This window comes from Taudactylus pleione, unplaced genomic scaffold (genome assembly GCF_031769625.1).
Source record: "Taudactylus pleione unplaced genomic scaffold, aTauple2 ptg000758l, whole genome shotgun sequence".
Taxonomy (NCBI): domain Eukaryota; kingdom Metazoa; phylum Chordata; class Amphibia; order Anura; family Myobatrachidae; genus Taudactylus; species Taudactylus pleione.
Window position 1 is genome coordinate 8295001 of NW_028285160.1, and position 7787 is coordinate 8302787.

Genomic DNA, 7787 nt, shown 5'->3' on the forward strand with positions numbered 1-7787 from the left:
CGTCTTCTCGTCGCTCCACCAGGGCCGTTTCCGACCCCGGCGGGGCCGATCCGAGGACCTCACTAAATCATCCAATCGGTAGTAGCGACGGGTGGTGTGTACAAAGGGCAGGGACTTAATCAACGCGAGCTTATGACCCGCACTTACTGGGAATTCCTCGTTCATGGGGAATAATTGCAATCCCCGATCCCAATCACGAACGGGGTTCAGCGGGTTACCCGCACCTGTTGGCGAAGGGTAGACACACGCTGGTCCTTTCAGTGTAGCGCACGTGCAGCCCCGGACATCTAAGGGCATCACAGACCTGTTATTGCTCGATCTCGCGTGGCTGAACGCCATTTGTCCCTCTAAGAAGTTGGACGCGGACCGCCGGGGGTCGCGTACCTAGTTAGCATGCGGGAGTCTCGTTCGTTATCGGAATTAACCAGACAAATCGCTTCACCAACTAAGAACGGCCATGCACCACCACCCACAGAATCGAGAAAGAGCTATCGATCTGTCAATCCTTTCCGTGTCCGGGCCGGGTGAGGTTTCCCGTGTTGAGTCAAATTAAGCCGCAGGCTCCATTCCTGGTGGTGCCCTTCCATCAATTCCTTTAAGTTTAAGCTTTGCAACCATACTCCCCCCGGAACCCAACGACTTTGGTTTCCCGGAAGCTGCTCGGCGGGTCATGGGAATAACGCTGCCGGATCGCCGGTCGGCATTGTTTATGGTCGGAACTACGACGGTATCTGATAGTCTTCGAGCCTCCGACTTTCTTTCTTGATTAATAAAATCATTCTTGGCAAATGCTTTCGCTCTGGTTCGTCTTGCGCCGGTCCAAGAATTTCACCTCTAGCGGCACAATATGGATGCCCCCGGCCGTCCCTCTCAATCATGGCCCCAGTTCCGAAAACCAACAAAATAGGAGACCGGAGTCCTATTCCATTATTCCTAGCTGAAGTTTCCAGGCGACCGGGCCTGCTTTGAACACTCTAATTTTTTCAAAGTAAACGCTTCGGGCCCCCGGGACACTCAGTCAAGAGCATCGGGGAGGCGCTAGGACAGGCGGTAGCTCGCCTCGCGGCGGACCGCCAGCTCGATCCCGAGATCCAACTACAAGCTTTTTAACTGCAGCCACTTTAATATACGCTATTGGAGCTGGAAATATTTTTTATTTTAGAACTTGCAACAAGGATAAACAAACGACACATCAAGAACATAACACACTCAACCATCACCAAACCCAAGTGCTCAGACCTAAAACCACTTATTTACATATATACATCTGGAGAAGGACTCCTGATCCAGCACAGGAAAAACCTCCAATAAATAAAGCTTTTAAATGGCACATGAGTCCATGATTCATAACATAAAGTCCCAACGAATCATCATATCACAAACAGAAAATGTAGTATTACTATGCATCTCAAAAAACACCCAACAACTGTTTGGAACAGTAACAGAGCTTTAGACATATGCAAACCATACCTAAAAACCAAGAGAAACTGAAAACCTACAGGAGTGTAAAGGAAAGACCAAGATAAGACAGTCCACCAAAGCCGAGTAGAGAAGAAGCCAATTTCCACCACCTCCTCACGGAGGCTTCAGATGGCGCCACAATCTGGACCACCTGACAGCATCCATTCGCCCCTTCTCTAACCTCCGAATCTTCCACACCTCATGGAGAATGTCATCTACCACCACATCCAGGGGAAGGACTTTCTGTCTAATAGATACCTGACACCGTGCATTCCACGTGAAGTACCTAACTACTACACTAACTAAAAAAAGTGTAGAGAAATCATAACCCTCATACCCCGTGAATGCCCCATAGGCCCAACCAGCGTAACACAGACGGGAAAGGCACGGGATACCCAAGGCTCTGGAGACTCTCTTATAAACCCCTACATTGAAAGGACACCGAAGCAAGAAATGGTCCATGGTCTCCTCCTCCCCTAGACATTCCTCACGTGGGCAGCCACGATCATTGGCATTTCTGTACTTCAGATTTCCCCTCACATAGAGCCTCCCATGAAAGGAGAGCCAAGCTATGTCCTTAAATTTCAGAGGTATCCTCGGATCATTAACCCAAGACAATCCCTCCAAACAGACGGTGCCTGGGCAGTCTTTCAGAGACAGCGGTTCTCGAAAGTGAGCCTCCAGAACTTTCTTCTCCAACACCCTTCTAGAAGATGTTCTGAAATCCTCTGCTAACAAGCCCCAACGCCTTGTTTCTTTCAAGATCAGGGCCACGTAAGTCGGAAGATATCCATGCCTGACCCGAAGACTCTTTACCGCACCTCCCCCTATCCAAGCATTAAGGAAGGGATCCACCCAGACCTTAAAGCCACCTACCCACCGAGGAGGAGTCTCCAACATGAGACTCTTCAGATGTAAATAAAGAAAGGTCAGGCTAAAGAATAGCACTGGATTGTCCATTCCCAGGCCTCCCTCCCTCCTCGGTCTGTAGGTTACAACCCGCTTGATTAAATTCAGCCTGTTCCCCCAGAGGAGCTGGAAAAACAAAGCCTGAATCTTTGTCCACCTAGATTCTGGCAAAAGATACACTGCCAACATACAGAAAAATAGGAATCAAGTAAGTCTTGATCAAATCAACCTTTTCCCTGAGAGCCTCCACCTCTTCCAGCTCTCAACCTTCGCAGCAGCCTCAACCAGCCTAAGATCCCAGTTTTTTGTGGCGTAATCACCAGGTCCAAATCCAATACCTAAAACTTTAATCTCCTGGCATGCCCGGGGGAGGCCATCCGGAAGGTCAAACTCCTGACCTTCCTCCCCCATCCAGAAAACTTCACTCTTGTCCTGATTAACCTCGGAGCCAGGTGACACAGAATACTCCTGAATGATGGACACCACGTTGTCCGCCTCCCTGGGGGAAGACAAGACAACTGTGACATCATCCGCATAGGCCACCACTTTTAATGGACAACCCAGGCCCAGGTGCACCCCTCCAACCACGCCACCATCAAGCCTCCTTACAAAAGGATCAATGGAGAACACGTATAAGAGGGGGCTCAGGGGACATCCCTGCCTGACACCCGAATCAACCGAAAAAGATGGACCTACCCAACCATTGACAAGAGGGAAGCTCTCGGCTTGCCTGTACAGGACTCTTAACCAATCCACCACCCTCACTGGGAGACCACACCGCTCTAGGAGAGCCCAAAGGTACTTATGATTGACCCTATCAAAAGCCTTAGCCTGATCCAAAGCCAGCAAATACTTTCCATCCTTATCAGCACGGCACCGCTCCAGAGCCTCCCGGATGCCAAGGACAGCACTAAAGGTGCTACGGCCTTTCACGGTACAATGCTGAGATGAGGAAAGTAACAACCCGGAAAATTCCATCAGTCTATTGAATATGACCTTTGCCAGAATCTTACGATCCGTATTGAGAAGTGCGATGGGGCGCCAATTCTCAATATGGGATGGATCTTTCCCCTTAGACAACAATATCAAAGCAGAGTCTCATGGAAGGAGGGAGTAACCCCTCAGCCAGGCATTCATTGAATACTTCCATGAGTCGAGGAGCCAAGATATCCGAAAAAAACTTTATAAAATTCGGAGGTCAAGCCATCCGGACCCAGCGATTTTTTGGAGGCTAGACTATCAATGGCCACCCTCACCTCTTCCACATTAACATCACTGCCCAGAGAATCAAGCTGGTCACCAAGGCTTACCAGTCCCGGAGTCTCCCTCAGAAAGGAGTCCATCATCTCACTGGAAAGTGGCTGCTCAGACAAAAGGCAGGAGTAGAAAGACTGCACAACCCCCAGAATGCCCCCCTGATCCTCACAGAGGACACCCTGAACATCATACAGTCCCCCCACCTCCTTAGCAACAACCGAGTTCCTACAATTCTGGAAAGGATCCGGTGAGTGGTACTTCCCGTAATCTCTCTCCAGAACCAAGGAATCATACCGGCTGTATTGTAACTCCTTCATCCTTGCTTTCACCTGGGAGATTTCTTTCTCAAGGCCTGGTAGGTACGCTGATTTACCAAATTACATCTAGCTACGAGATTGTGGAAAAAGACCTGGGTCCTCTTCTTACATATCTCCCACCACTCGGACCTACTCCAGCCTGCCTCCAACAGCGACTCCTGACATTCAAAGAAGTCTCTAAAAGACCGTCTTACTCCCTCCTCCTCCAAGAGCTGAGAATTCAAGCGCCACAGGCCCCGCCCTTTCTGGAGGGACTCTGAAGCATTCAAGGAAACACACAGACAAACGTGATCAGAGAATTCTACTGGCCTCAACACAGGTGCCGAGGTTTTCAAACTCTCTTTAACAAAAAACCTATCTATCCTACTCCTACATCTACCTCTATAAAAAGTGAAACCCGTGAGGTCTGGTGAATGTTTAATATGCACATCCACCATCCCTGCCTGTCTAACTATGCTATTCAGAAAAACTGAATCATAGCCCAGGGTCGTCTTTGAGTCTCCCCTGTCCTTTGGTCTAGTGATGGTGTTAAAATCACCTCCAATGATGACCTGCCAGGCTGAAAAAAGATACGGTTTAATCTCATTGACAAGGCACTTCCTGTCCCACTTGGACTGGGGACCATAGATGTTAATTAAACGTAGGTCATGCCCCCTCAAATTGACATCTAGAATCATACACCTGCCTACACGGACATCAATAACCCGCTGGACGGTTACCATGCTGGTAAAAAGGACCGCCAGCCCACCATACGGCTTGGCCGCAAGAGACCAATAGGAGGGGCCGCGTCTCCACTCCGCCTTAGCCTTGTGAAGATCAGCAAGCCTACCTACCCTGGTCTCTTGCAAAAAAAAAAATCAACATCAAGCGTGTCGAAAAAATCAAAGGCCAAGTAACGAGCACGTACAGAGAAAATGGAGGCCACATTAATGGTGGCACCCTTGATGGGCTGGGGAGCCATCCTTCAGGGCTCTAGTAGGCACCTTGTTACTGTTTCAAACACTCAGTTATGTGCTCCTTACTTCTAAGCACACCCCTTCACCATCACCAGTCACAACAAACCCCACCCCAGGACCACCAACCTCCAACATAGGAAGGCCTGGAGAAGAAACTAGACAAATACTCCCATCCCCTAACACGGGAGAGATTGAGGTCACCACTGGCACAGAGACCTCCAAAGAAGCCACCCCTGATGGAGGGCCCAAATTTTGAACCGGGACAGAGGCGGAATCGGCCACGCTCACCCCGAGATCTGGAAAAATGTTAGCCAGCTGGTCTCCCCAACCAGAGAGGGTCCCCTGAACCCCCTCCATCTGAGTGACCTCCCGGAGCACAGGTGCCTGAGCCTCCACCAACCCAGGTCTCCGACCCTTATACCCACTTTCGACCAGAAAATTTTCCAACGCTACAGTCGAAACTCCTGCGTCATTCCTCAACCTCTTTTTCGATTTAAGCTGCACTTTCAGTTGACCAACAGATGGAGAGACGGCCCTAGCTTTCCCTTTCCTCCTCTTAGATACAAGGACTAATCCACCATCGTCCTGTGACATAACCTCCCCCCACCTCTTCCTCCTCATCTTTCTCGTCAAAGGCAAAGAATCTGTTGCTTAATGATATGGGCTGACCCCCTAAATTCTTCTTCTTCTCACTTGCCTTCCCTCCTTTACTACCTACCACCACAAAGGAGTCCGCACCACCCCCAGATACCTGCTCTAAACCCGTATCCTGGGACACCCCCCTACCAGATCCTAAATCAGACCCCTGAGGAACTATCTCGGACGCCCCTTCACCCAGGACCTCTCTTTCCACCCTGGCCGCCACTAGACTCATCTCCACATCACACTGCTTGTTATGGAAAGCCTCCGGATACCTGAAGTAAGGATGGCCTTCTACTCCACATAGATTGCACTTAATGGAGTTACACTCGCATGCACTGTGCCCCTCCTTATCACAACGAGTGCACTTAGTTATAGGACAATCCCTGATCACATGGCGGAAATCCCCGCACTTGTGACACATGCGTGGTTGGCCAGGGTAAAAACATTGAATCCTGTCTGCACCAAAATAGGCAGCAGACGGGATATGAGTACCCTGCTTCAATTTTACCACTGCCGTCCATGCCCCTCCCCACACCCCCAGTGTCCCTGGAGCCTTAACCAATGGTGTACTGAGCGAGTGCACAAATCTCTGTAACCAGAAAGAAATATCCACTGGGTCCAAAGACTCGTTGCAAACTAAAACACTCACCCTCACTGTCTCCTTGCATGTGATCGCTAATGCCTTAAACTTAACACAGATGTCCTGGGATTTGCAGATCCCCATACTGACCAAAAAGCCTGTAGCCCATTGTATGATACAAAGCTGACATCATATTCGGGAGAATTCACAGGATGTATGCAAGCATACAAATCGGTAGCAATGAATCCCAAACTAAAAAAGGACTTAAAAAAAAACCTCCCTAGAAGGAGGGGCCTCACCCAACAACCCATTTGCTGGGTAACCGGAATTGCAGGCCATCACGGGTGGTGTTTTGTAAGACAGGCAGCGGTCAAAAAGTTGCCTAAGGCCTCCCGATACCGTTCCCCGCCACCATGGCGAGGCTGGGCCGTCGCCCCCCAGGGGACCCCGCTGCTCCATCCCACCGCAACCCGTTCTACGCCTGACCGGTTTCAACTCAACCAAAAAAAGATATAGAGCAAAGTGACCATCCAACATGGTGCCTGGGAAAGGGGGGGACAGACGGCACCCACCTCTTCTTCGCCTCACCCAACAACCCGTTTGCTTGGAAAACGGAGATGCAAGCCTTCCCAGGGGGTGTGTTGCTAGACAGGCAGCGGTCGTTAAGTCGCCTCAAGCCTCCCGACACTGTTCCCCGCCACCAGGACGAGGCCGGGCCGTCGGCCCCCAGGGGACCCCGCTGCTCCATCCCACCGCAACCCATTCTACGCATGACCAGTTTCAACTTGTCCCGGGGGGGTGAAAGGGTGTAGAAGCGTGGACTGCATTCGTTCGCCCTCCGAACCCAGACCCAGGACCCACCCGGGCCCACTTGGTGCGCAGCTTCCAACCGGCTCCCTCCAAAAAATGACTCCCTTCTCCTCCTGCCGTTTCCATCTCAGCCGCCCTCACTCGTCGGTATTGCATGACCTCCAGCCACAGGGACTCGCCTCAGTCACTCACTCTCTGTTGCTTCAGGGGACGCCCCACCGGGCCCTTCTCTGGGAAAGGGTCTGGGTCACGGGCTACGCTCAAGCGGTTCCAGGGAAAACATGTGCTCCACTGGGAGCCGGGGGTGAGCGCCTAACCCAGGAGCAAGGACACCTCCCCGGTATCCCTTGGCGGTGTCAGACACCTGAGGGTGGCTGACAGACAGAGCAGGCTGACAGACGGAGCAGACCACAGCCGTCTAGAGTCGGACAGTGCCCACCTGTCCCCCAGAGGGGACCAGAGCACGAGGCAGACTCCTGGTGGACTGGACACCCTCGCCAAGGAGGGGTGCCGGGCGCGCCATGGGCAGAGGGAGGGTCGAGATCGTCCGTGAGATGGCTGGGACCCCAGGGTTCCAGCCGAGCGATCTCCCCTCACAGCCGGGACGCGGGGTGCCTGATCGATCGGAAGGGTAACTCGGGTGAAACTTTGGGCCAACTCGCGCTGTGCCCCATGGATCTCTTCCTGGCTCTCTCTCTCGCGCCTCTTCGCCACCTATGAATCCGCCCGAGGAATTACCCCGGACGTCACAGCGTCGCTGCTGCGCGCCGCCTTTTGTGGGGCGCCAGCAGATTTTACCCAGGCCCCTGGAACTGGGTCCCGGCATCGGGCCCTTTTTCCCAACCTCATTGGGAC

General features: G+C 51.9%; 1 pseudogene; it reads right to left on the reverse strand.

Annotated features, from left to right (window-relative positions):
- Positions 1-626, reverse strand: part of LOC148477015 (18S ribosomal RNA) — a pseudogene marked incomplete at both ends in the record, with an annotated part of 692 nt that extends 66 nt beyond the window's left edge.
- Positions 627-7787: the final 7161 nt, after the last annotated feature.